Below are 13,274 nucleotides of genomic sequence, written 5' to 3' on the forward strand. Positions count from 1 at the left end.
GTCTAGAGCTGAACGACAAGGATTCAGACGTCAGAATAGGTTGTGTTTTTACTGCGGCGATTCTGCTCATGTTATTTCTGATTGCCCTAAGCGTACAAAGAGAATCGCTAGTTCCGTTACCATCAGTACTGTACAACCTAAATTTCTGTTATCTGTGACCCTGATCTGCTTATTATCTTCATTTTCTGTCATGGCATTTGCGGATTCAGGCGCCGCTTTGAACTTAATGGACTTAGAATTTGCCAAATGTTGTGGTTTCCCCTTGCAGCCTTGGCAGAACCCTATTCCTTTGAGGGGTATTAATGCTACACCGTTGGCTAAAAATAAACCTCAGTTTTGGACACAGCTGACCATGTGCATGGCGCCAGCCCATCAGGAAGATTGTCGCTTTCTGGTGTTGCAGAATTTGCATGATGCTATTGTGCTGGGTTTCCCATGGTTACAGGTACATAATCCAGTGTTAGATTGGAAATCTATGTCTGTGACTAGTCGGGGTTGTCAGGGGGTTCATGGTGACATTCCTTTGATGTCAATTTCCTCTTCCCCTTCTTCTGAAATTCCTGAGTTTTTGTCAGATTTCCAGGATGTATTCGATGAACCCAAATCCAGTTCCCTTCCACCGCATAGGGACTGTGATTGTGCTATTGACTTGGTTCCAGGCTGTAAGTTCCCTAAAGGCCGACTTTTCAACCTGTCTGTGCCAGAACATGCCGCCATGCGGAGTTATGTTAAGGAGTCTTTGGAGAAAAGGCATATTCGGCCATCTTCTTCACCTTTGGGAGCAGGTTTTTTTTTTGTTGCCAAGAAGGATGGCTCCTTGAGACCCTGTATTGATTATCGTCTCTTGAATAAGATCACGGTCAAATTCCAATACCCTTTGCCTTTGCATTCTGATTTGTTTGCTAGGATTAAGGGGGCTAGTTGGTTTACTAAGATTGACCTTCGAGGGGCATATAATCTTGTTCATATTAAGCAGGGTGACAAATGGAAAACTGCGTTTAATACGCCCGAAGGCCATTTTGAATACCTTGTGATGCCATTCGGGCTCTCTAATGCTCCATCTGTGTTTCAGTCCTTCATGCCTGATATCTTTCGGAGTTATCTTGATAAATTCATGATTGTATATTTGGATGATATTTTGATTTTTTCCGATGATTGGGAGTCTCATGTGAAACAGGTCAGGATGGTATTTCAGATCCTTCGTGATAATGCTTTATTTGTGAAGGGGTCTAAGTGCCTCTTTGGAGTGCAGAAGGTTTCTTTTTTGGGCTTCATTTTTTCTCCATCATCTATAGAAATGGATCCAGTTAAGGTTCAGGCCATTCATGATTGGATTCAGCCCACATCCGTGAAGAGCCTTCAGAAATTTTTGGGCTTTGCTAATTTTTATCGCCGTTTCATTGCCAACTTCTCCAGTGTGGTTAAACCCCTGACTGATTTGACGAAGAAAGGCGCTGATGTGACGAATTGGTCCTCTGCGGCGGTTTCTGCCTTTCAGGAGCTTAAATGCCGATTTACTTCTGCCCCTGTGTTACGTAAGCCGGATGTTTCTCTTCCATTTCAGGTTGAGGTTGACGCTTCTGAGATTGGGGCAGGGGCCGTTTTGTCTCAGAGGAATTCTGATGGTTCCTTGATGAAACCGTGTGCCTTCTTTTCTCAAAAGTTTTCGCCAGCAGAACGCAATTATGATGTCGGCAATCGTGAGTTGTTGGCTATGAAGTGGGCATTTGAGGAGTGGCGACATTGGCTTGAGGGGGCCAAGCACCGTATTGTGGTCTTGACCGATCATAAGAATCTGATTTACCTCGAGTCTGCCAAGGGGCTGAATCCTAGACGGGCTCGATGGTCCCTTGTTTTTCTCCCGTTTTGATTTTGTGGTCTCGTATCTTCCGGGTTCTAAGAATGTTAAGGCTGATGCCCTCTCTAGTAGCTTTTTGCCTGATTCTCCTGCGGTCTTGAGCCGGTCGGTATTCTGAAGGAAGGGGTGATTCTTTCTGCCATCTGCCCTGATTTACGATGGGCTCTTCAGGAATTTCAGGCTGATAAACCGGACCACTGTCCAGTGGGGAAACTGTTTGTTCCTGATAGATGGACTAGTAAAGTGATTTCTGAGGTTCATTGTTCTGTGTTGGCTGGCCATCCTGGGATTTTTGGTACCAGAGAATTCGTTGGTAGGTCCTTTTGGTGGCCTTCTTTGTCACGGGATGTGCGTTCTTTTGTGCAGTCCTGTGGGACTTGTGCACGGGCTAAGCCTTGTTGTTCCCGCGCTAGTGGGTTGCTTTTGCCTTTGCCGGTCCCTGAGAGGCCTTGGACACATATTTCTATGGATTTTATTTCAGATCTTCCGGTTTCCCAGAGGATGTCGGATATCCGGGTGGTTTGTGACCGGTTTTCTAAGATGGTTCATTTGGTACCTTTGCCTAAATTGCCTTCCTCTTCTGATTTGGTTCCGTTGTTTTTTCAGCATGTGGTTCGTTTGCATGGTATTCTGGAGAATATTGTGTCCGACAAAGGTTCCCAGTTTGTCTCTAGGTTTTGGCGAGCCTTTTGTGCTAGTCTGAGCATTGATTTGTCTTTTTCTTCCGCATTTCATCCTCAGACAAATGGCCAAACCGAGCTAACTAATCAGACTTTGGAAACTTATTTGAGATGCTTTGTGTCTGCTGATCAGGATGATTGGGTGGCTTTCTTGCCATTGGCCGAGTTTGCCCTTAATAATCGGGCTAGTTCTGCTACCTTGGTTTCGCCCTTCTTTTGCAATTCTGGTTTTCATCCTCATTTTTCTTCAGGGCAGGTTGAGCCTTCTGATTGTCCTGGGGTGGATTCTGTGGTTGACAGGTTTCAGCAAATTTGGGCTCATGTGGTGGACAATTTGGTGTTGTCTCAGGAGGAGGCTCAGCGTTTTGCTAACCGTCGTCGGTGTGTTGGTTCCCGGCTTCGGGTTGGGGATTTGGTCTGGTTGTCTTCCCGTCATGTTCCTATGAAGATTTCCTCCCCTAAGTTCAAGCCTCGGTTTATTGGCCCTTATAGGATTTCTGAGATTATTAATCCTGTGTCTTTTCGTTTGGCCCTTCCAGCCTCTTTTTCCATCCATAATGTTTTTCATAGATCTTTGTTGCGGAAATATGTGGTGCCCGTTGTCCCCTCTGTTGATCCTCCTGCCCCGGTGTTGATTGATGGGGAGTTGGAGTATGTGGTTGAGAAGATTTTGGATTCTCTTTTTTCGAGGCGGAGGCTTCAGTATCTTGTCAAATGGAAGGGTTATGGCCAGGAGGATAATTCTTGGGTTGTTGCCTCCGATATTCATGCTGACGATTTGGTTCGTGCCTTTCATTTGGCTCGTCCTGATCGGCCTGGGGGCTCTGGTGAGGGTTCGGTGACCCCTCCTCAAGGGGGGGTACTGTTGTGAATTCTGCTCTTGGGCTCCCTCCGGTGGTTATAAGTGGTAGCGCTGCTGTCTTCAATCACAGCATTTCATCAGGTGGGTCCACTTAATGCATTTCACTGGGCTATTTAGTTTTGTTCCACCCTTTAGTCAGTGCCAGTTGTCCATTGTTCCTGGAGGATTCACATCTCTGCCTGGTCTCTCCTGCTTTGCTGTTCATTTCAACAAAGATAAGTTCTGGCTTTGCTTTTGCAGTCCACATGCTGTGGGCCTTATAGTTCAGTGCATTTCTATGTTTAGTCTTGTCCAGCTTGGTCAGTATAAAGACTTGCTCATCCAAGCTGGTATCTCTGGAGATGCAGATATACCCTCTATATCTTTAGTTAGATGTGGAGATTTTGTATTTTCTGTGGTGGATATTTTCTAGTGTTTTAATACTGACCGCATAGTACTCTGTCCTATCTTTTCTATCTAGCTAGAATGGCCTCCTTTGCTAAATCCTGATTTCAGTCTGTGTATGTTAATTCCCTCTCCTCTCACCGTCAATATTTGTGGGGGGCTGTCTATCCTTTGGGGATTTTCTCTGAGGCAAGATAGTTTTTCTGTTTCTTTCTCTAGGGGTATTTAGTCCTCCGGCTGGGACGAGGTGTCTAGGGAGTGTCAGGAACATCCCACGGCTACTTCTAGTTGCGGTGTTTAGTTCAGGGTCCGCGGTCAGTACAGGTACCACCTTCTCCAGAGTACATCTCATGCTGCTCCTAGGCCACCAGATCATAACAGAAAACCTCTTCCAGAGTGCTCTGGACCTCACACTTGGCCGAAGGTTCACCTTCCAACAAGACAATAACCCTAAGCACACAGCTAAAATAACAAAGGAGTGGCTTCAGTACAACTCTGTGACCATTCTTGACTGGCCCAGCCAGAGCCCTGAATTAAACCCAACTGAGCATCTCTGGAGAGACCTGAAAATGGCTGTTCACCATCCAACCTGACAGAACTGGAGAGAATCTGCAAGGAAGAATGGCAGAGGATGCCCAAATCCAGGTGTGAAAAACTTGTTGCATCATTCCCAAGAAGACTCATGGCTGTGCTAGCTCAAAAAGGTGCTTCTACTAAATTTTTTCAGTCAAGATGGGGTGCAGAGTGTACATTAATGAGAAAAAAATGAACTGTTTTGAGTTTACCAAATGGATGCAATTAAACAAAGAGTGAAAAATGTAAAGAGGTCTGAGTACTTTCCGTACCCACTGTAGGTGTGGCTAAAGGTAACCAATCAGTGCGTTGTGAGTGTCAGCTGTAACTATGACCCTGCACTGACTGTCAGCCGGCTGAGCAGTATATCAGTACAGAACGTGGCATCAGTCAGCACCGGAGCGTGGTTTCAACCACCGTTCACTATGTATTGAGCAGTGACAAAAGCTATGCCAAATGCATCTATTTCTGTGCCCATGAGGCAAGAAATTCTTTATTTAAATCTTCCACACTAGGTTGGCAACTTCTAATTCACAACATGACAGTGGCATGTAAAAGTTTGGGCACCCATGATCAAAATTACTATTTTGGTGAACAGTTAAGCTGAAGATGAAATGATCTCTAAAAGGCCTAAAGTTAATGATGACACATTTCCTTTGTATTTTATGCCAAAAATGTATATTTTCATATTTTATATTTTAAAAATTACAAAAATAAAAAATGGGCCAATGCAAAAATTTGGGCACCCTGCATAGTTAGTACCTAGTTGCACCCCCTATTGAAAGTATCACAGCTTTATAAACGCTTTTTGTAGCCAGACCAGAGTCTTTCAATTCTTGTTTGAGGGATTGTCATCCATTTTCCTTGAAAAATTCTTCCAGTTCTGTGAGGTTCCTGGGGCGTCTTGCATCCTCTGCTATTCTGAGGTCTTGTCACAGATTTTTAAGAATGCTCAGATCATGGAACTGTGAGGGCCATTGTAAACACTTCAGCTTGCACCTTTTGAGGTCGTCTATTGTGGATTTTGACATGTGTTTAGGATCATTATCCATTTGTAGACGCCAGCCTCTTTTCAACTTCAGCTTTTTTACAGATGGTGTTATGTTTACATTAAGAATTTGTTGAAATTTCCTTGAATCCATTCTTCCCTCTTCTCATGAAATCTTCCCTGTGCCATTGGCTGCAACACAACCCCAAAACATGATTGATCCGGCCCCATGCTTACTGGTTGGAGAGAAGTTATTTTCCTGAAATTATGTGCACTTTTTTTTCCACACATACATTTGATCATTTTCTAAAAGAGTTCTATTTTAACCTCATTGGTCCTCAAAACTTGTTGTCAAATTGCTCAGGCTTTTTTAGATATTCTTTTGCACACTTTTGAAGCTGAATTTTATGGTGAAGACGCAGGAGAGGTTTTCTTCTGATGACTTTTCCATGAAGGCCATATTTGTGCGGGTATCTCTGAACAGTAGATCAATGTACCACAATTACAAAGTCAGCAAAATCTTTGTGTAGGCCTTTTGCAGTCAAGCAGGGTTTATAATTTGCCTCTTTAGCAATCCTACGAGGAGCTCCGACTGAAATTTAGCTTGGTTTTCCAGACCTTACCTTGCTCTCCACTGTTCCTGTTAGCTACCATTTCTAAATTATATTTCAAACTGAGGAAATGGCAACTTGAAAACACTTTGCTATCTTCTTATAGTCTTCTCCTGCTTTGTGGGCCTCCACCATTTTCATTTTCAAATTGCTAGGCAGCTGCTTAAAAGAACCCATGGCTGCTGTTTTTGGCACAAAGTTAGAGGAGGCTGACTTTTTATAAAGCTGGGAAATTTGCACCCCATGGTCTTTCCTAATGATGATAGTGAACAAGCCATAACCCTAACAGGCTAATTAAGGTCTGAAACCTAAGTTATATGAGCACACAAATCTCCAAGGGTCACAACAACAACTTGCCAGCATGATAGCACCTCCACTGTGCGTCTCGCGGTGACGTCACAAGAGGGCGAGGTCGCGTCATCACAGGCGGGGCGCGTGTGTGAGAGCACGCACACTGGGGAACAGATGTCATGTGCACAACACCTGGACGGCCATAATACAAGTGGGCAATAAAAAGGGCAAATTAATAAGAGTCATACCTGAATGATTAAACCGCAACAGCAAAAAAACTGTAATTTATGAGACATATGGAGCTGATCATATAAATTGTAAAAAAAAGTGTGGAAATGAATAGATGAGAGAAAATATGAGTGGACAAGAAAAATGTGGAAAATAAAAATGAAATGTGAAAAAAGTACTGTCATAAAAGTAAAAGAGTATGTGCACTTTATGTGCTTATATATATAATTACAGACATATTTTGCATCGACCCATTTTCCTTTTTGTAATTTCTAAAATATGAAATGAAATTTGTCATCTTTAACCTTAGGCCTTTTACAGATCATTTCTTCTTCAACTTGCTTAACTGTTCACATTAACAGTAATTTTGACCAGGGGTGCCCAGACTTTTACATGCCACTGTATCAAGGCGATCATACTTAACCCACAGCAGTCTTAGGACTACTACTAATGCTATATTCCCATTCGGGCATCTCCAAGCTTCCAACTAAGGTCTTTTCACTTCCAGAATAATACTTTTGCTTACTTTTTTTTTACTGGATCCCTGTTGTGCCTGACTCTGCTCTCTGTTTGGCTAATGCTCACTTGTGTAACTACAGGCACTCTTATAATATTTATCTTTATTTTTATATAGCGCTAACATATTCTGCAGCGCTTTACACTTTGCACACATTATCATCGCTGTCCCCGATGGGGATCAAAATCTGAATTCACTATCAGTATGTTTTTGGAATGTGGGAGGAAACCGGAAAAACCCGGAGGAAACCCACGCAAACACGGGGAGAACATACAAACTCCTCGCAGATGTTGTCCTTGGTGGTGTTTTATGAACTAGGCCTCAACAGCCCCGTATATAGCTGAAGCTACTTCCTCAATTTCCCACTAATTGCTAACCATTTGATACCCCAAACTCCTGCAGCTAGCAATAGTTTACAAATCAATACAACAGTTGAGAAATGCATCATCATAACACACTACAATTACTATATGATCTTCTGAAGGATGCTGATCTGTCTTTCATTCTCTCTCTCTTTTGTATTGCCTAAGGTGCTGATGTCACATCCACAGCGAGACACCCAATTAGTGAATTGAATGGCTTTGAAAAGAGGATTCTGCCTACACGGGTAGAGCCACTGAGCTCAATAACTGGCTGCCATGCAGTCTACGTGACATTAGTGCGGCCAAAACCGGACACTGGGAGCGGGAGCAGCCATGGAAACTCAGCACTGGACGTCGAATAAAGACCTTCAGTGACCTGCCCCCTATTTTACATACTGCATAGAAAATTGGGTGTAAAGAAAAAAATAATATTTATCACTGGTGGCGACGCCTGCGCTGTAGCATGATACAATGGCAAATATGCATATATGCATTTATGATTTAGTCATATAGTATTGTGGGGAGAAAAAAAAATCTTCATCAAAATGGCCCGGCATCCGAGCCTACACAGTACCATCTATCGTGTTCTGATAGATGTTACTGTGTAAGCATCGGCGCCATTTTGCTAGAGGAAAAAAAATTCAAACGCGTTAGATGCTACTGCACAGGTGCCGCCGCTGGTGCCATTTCGATGGAGAAAAAAAATTGGATCCATGAAAATGACATAGGCGGCGCCTGTGCAGTATCATCTATCGCCGATAGCGACACTACTTTTAGTAGACCAGTAAGAGCCACTACTTTTTCTTCCTATATACATGTTTGCATCTCATTTTGAGAGCACCCAGTACTTGCAGGCTTGATTGCTCATTCCAAAGTTTGGTTTAAGGACAAGTTCACACATACAGGGTGAATGGTGCCGGCTTTCTCCTTGTTTTTGTTTCCAGAAGACTGAATCAATCAGAAAAAGCTCACACAACCTCGGGCACGGCCCCCCTCGCTTCTCCATAATTGCATCTATCATATCACATGGTTTAGCACATTTATTCAGCAGGGACTATCATAGCCTCTATACAACTTTCCTCTCTAGTCAGATGTCACCTCTCTTCTGTCCGGAATCTCAGAGAATCTAAGCCATGTCATCCTTCTCATCATGCTAAATAAAACTCAATGTGGCCAAAGCCAAAGTTTTCATCTTTTCTCCATTTCACTTATCCTCCTACTTGATCTATCTAGCACAGTAAATTACATCATATTTTTCCCTGTAACGGAAGTCAGCTGCCTGGCAGTAAACCTCAACTCTATTCTGTCTTTCAAACCTCATATCCAAGCCTTCACCAGTTTCTGCCGCCTCCAAACAAGAATATGTCCCAAATTCATGCCTTCCTCAACCTGGAATCTACTAAAATGTTAGTGTATGCCCTAATCATCTCACACCACGAATATTGCAACATTCTCCTCTGTGGTTTTCATGAATGTGCCACATTCTGCTGGGACCTGTGGGACATCAGAGATTAGAAGATTTCAGCGAATAGCTGAGCACAGATCCTTTTTAAATCTAAAAGGCTACTCATGAGTTAACAGATTTTTTGTGGCATGGAAAGGGCTGAGTTCCTCATGGTATATCGGCTGTGCTGGCTATTGGAGACACACCCTTCCATCATATAAACCTGTATTTTGGCTTCCCTCTGTGTGAGCAATAGAATCTTCATTCTGTTCCTGGCTTCATTGGAGAAAATGCTCTTGAAAGTTGCTCTTGTAGTCTTGAGCTTGTTGCAAGTGGTTTGCTGTAACTACCTCTACCTTCCCCTTTTGGCGTTCTTTCGGGAGTCTTTTCTGCCCCTTTACTGTGCACTCATTGTCCCTTTGTATTTATCTCTATGTGTCTGTCATTTGATTGGGCTTTGGTTTACCCCGTCTGCCCAGCTGATGTTATCCTTTTACACCTGCCCCTTTTCTCCCTGGGGAGGGCGGGAGCTGCATAAGTAGGAGCACAAAGAGGTACAAGACCTGGGCATCTCCCCTTCAGGGGTAACCCTTGAGTTAGGGATAGACGAGGGCTTCTCTAGATTAAGGGACAGTATAAGGTCTCTCCACCCTGGCTTTCCTATGGTCACAGCGTGACAGTGACCTTCTGAATAATACTCTCAATAATAATCTCTCCCCACTTTACTCCTCCATCTCTGCCCACTGTAAATCCTTTCATTGCCTCCCAATTCGCCAGCGAATCCAGTGTAAATTATTAGCAGTAACTTACAAGGCCGTCCATAATCTGTCTGCTCCGTATAGTTGTATCTACAAACTAATCGCCTGGTATTTTCTCACATGTAATCTCCGGTCTTCCCAAGACCTCCTTCTCTCCTCCACACTCATTCATTCCTCACCCAATCATAGTAACATAGTAACATAGTAACATAGTTAGCAAGGCCGAAAAAAGACATTTGTCCATCGAGTTCAGCCTAGATTCCATCAGAATAAATCCCCAGATCTACGTCCTTCTAAAGATCCTAATAACTGTAAGATACAATATTGATCTGCTCCAGGAAGACATCCAGGCCTCTCTTGAACCCCTCGACTGAGTTCGCCATCACCACCTCCTCAGGCAAGCAATTCCAGATTCTCACTGCCCTAACAGTAAAGAATCCTCTTCTATGTTGGTGGAAAAACCTTCTCTCCTCCAGACGCAAAGAATGCCCCCTTGTGCCCGTCACCTTCCTTGGTATAAACAGATCCTCAGCGAGATATTTGTATTGTCTCCTTATATACTTATACATGGTTATTAGATCGCCCCTCAGTCGTCTTTTTTCTAGACTAAATAATCCTAATTTCGCTAATCTATCTGGGTATTGTAGTTCTCCCATCCCCTTTATTAATTTTGTTGCCCTCCTTTGTACTCTCTCTAGTTCCATTATATCCTTCCTGAGTATCGGTGCCCAAAACTGGACACAGTACTCCATGTGCGGTCTAACTAGGGATTTGTACAGAGGCAGTATAAAGCTCTCATCATGTGTACCCAGACCTCTTTTAATGCACCCCATGATCCTGTTTGCCTTGGCAGCTGCTGCCTGGCACTGGCTGCTCCAGGTAAGTTTATCATTAACTAGGATCCCCAAGTCCTTCTCCCTGTCAGATTTACCCAGTGGTTTCCCGTTCAGTGTGTAATGGTGATATTGATTCCTTCTTCCCATGTGTATAACCTTACATTTATCATTGTTAAACCTCATCTGCCACCTTTCAGCCCAAGTTTCCAACTTATCCAGATCCATCTGTAGCAGAATACTATCTTCTCTTGTATTAACTGCTTTACATAGTTTTGTATCATCTGCAAATATCATTTTTTTAGTGTGTAAACCTTCTACCAGATCATTAATGAATATGTTGAAGAGAACAGGTCCCAATACCGACCCCTGTGGTACCCCACTGGTCACAGCGACCCAGTTAGAGACTATACCATTTATAACCACCCTCTGCTTTCTATCACTAAGCCAGTTACTAACCCATTTACACACATTTTCCCCCAGACCAAGCATTCTCATTTTGTGTACCAACCTCTTGTGCGGCACTGTATCAAACGCTTTGGAAAAATCGAGATATACCACGTCCAATGACTCACCGTGGTCCAGCCTATAGCTTACCTCTTCATAAAAACTGATTAGATTGGTTTGACAGGAGCGATTTCTCATAAACCCATGCTGATATGGAGTTAAAAAGTTATTCTCATTGAGATAATCCAGAATAACATCCTTCAGAAACCCTTCAAATATTTTACCAACAGTAGAGGATCACAGAATCACCTCCAAGACTTCTCCTGAGTGTCCCCCATCCTCTAGAATTCAGCGTGTTAACACTTCTGACTATTTCTCACATTTGGAATCTTCAAATGGAACCTGAAAACCCATCTCTTCAGGAAGGGTCCATAGCCTACAATGACTCCTCTGCCACCTCACCACTGCTGGGGCTGCTCTAGCTGCCCAACATACTTTATCCTGTAGAATGTAAACCTGATAGGGCAGGGTCCTCTCCTGCTCTATACTTGTCCATCACTGTTATTTTGTTCATTGCAAATTATAATTTTATTTTGTATGTAAACCCTCTTCACATGTACAGCTTTCCTTAGACGACCACTGATCCCACAGTCCACAATGTTGGCAATTTACCGGTGTTTAGTGAAAAAGCTTGGGCAGCACATCTTGAATCCCCAGTCTACTTTGAAATCCTTGCTTTGAGATATCTTGCTGATGCTGTATAAGTACCTCATCCCTTGTGGCTGTGCTTAATATTTAGTGTCATGGTTGCCAATGGCAGGGACTCAGGCAAAAACGGACTAGCTCTAGGAATGATGGAATCTCAGATGACCGCGACGCTGAACCTAACTCGCAACTAATAGTAGCCAGGGGGTGTGCCTACGATTATCCCTAGACACCTCGCACCAGCCGGAGATCTAGTTACTCCTAGTAGAGGAATACACAGACCTGGCTTGCCTCCAGGGAAACCCCAAAAGTGATAGTAGCCCCCCACATATAATAACGGTTAGGTAAGAGGAAAACACGTACGCAGTATGAATATAGATTCAGCAAAGAGAGGCCCTCTGACTAGATAGCAGAAAATACAAAAGAGGACTTCGCGGTCACCTCAAAACCCTAAACAGCCATCCTGAAATTACTTTAACTCCGTTATCAACTCATGACACCGGAGTAGTAATTTCAGATCACTAGAGCTTCCAGCAGCAAGAGAAATATAAATGCATGCTAGACAAACAAACACAAAAAATGCCAAAGATCCAACTTAGCTGAATTGCAGACTTGGAGCAGGTAGCAAGCAACAGAGGTGCTCTGGTAACATTGATTGCCGGCACTAGAATGACTGAGAAGCCAGACTAAATAGGAAACTCCCAGATTCCTGATGGGAACAGGTGCAAGACAAAAGTCAGCCAGTACCACCAGTAACCACCAGAGGGAGCCCAAAAACAGAATTCACAACAATTTAGTAAATGAATTGACCAAATATAACTTCACAGTCTTCTACACCTGTGTAGTGAATCCAATAATGCTGCTATTCCTAGATACTGCCATAAACACCAATCAGCAAAAAAAGGCAAAAGACACATCAAAGGACTTTTCACTGCTTCCTTTATGCAATTAATTGAGTTTCCATCCTTACAGAATTACGATAGAAACACAATCAGAAAGTCATAATATTCACCACAGTGAACATTGCCTCCAGACTGTGGTGTAGACTGTGGTGTAGACTAGAGTTGAGCGACTTTTACTTTTTTCGGCTCGTGTCGGGTTTCGCGAAACCCGACTTTTTCAAAAGTCGAGTCGGGTGAAATCGGACGATTATTGCAAAAAGTCGGGGGCCGACTGAAACACGAAACCCAATGCAAGTCAATGGGGAATCAAAGTCAGCAGTGAGTGGAGGACAGGAAAACACATACAGTGCCTATTTTAATGCCAAAAACATCAATTCTTATTACTTAAGCTTGTCAATCTTAATTTACTTTATAATAATAGTTAGGCATTCAAAACTGGGGGTCAGTTGTGGGGGGGGGTAGGGCTGGCTCAAGATTTTTGTGGGCCCAAGAAACGCGGAATACGTCACGGCGGTGGAGCAGGGAGAGGTAAGTATTTCAACTTTGCAAGTGCTGTGATCCTGAGCAAGCAGGGGGGCCCACTCATTGGCACTTGCACAGGGCCCCTCATAGTACGGCGGTGTGTTTAAAGGCGGGTGGCGCCTCCCACTGGCAGAGACACTTTTGCGTACTATGAGGGGCCCTGTGCCAGTGACGTCGCCAACGAGTATGCCCCCCCACCTGATGAAGGAACCTGCACTTTCATCTGCACCTTCCTCTTTGTCCCCGTGTAAGGTGGTATAGTATGCGGGAAGGGGAACCTGACTTTCAGCAGGGTCAGATTCTCTCTGT

The sequence above is a fragment of the Ranitomeya variabilis genome, chromosome 3 (genome assembly GCF_051348905.1).
Source record: "Ranitomeya variabilis isolate aRanVar5 chromosome 3, aRanVar5.hap1, whole genome shotgun sequence".
Lineage (NCBI taxonomy): Eukaryota > Metazoa > Chordata > Amphibia > Anura > Dendrobatidae > Ranitomeya > Ranitomeya variabilis.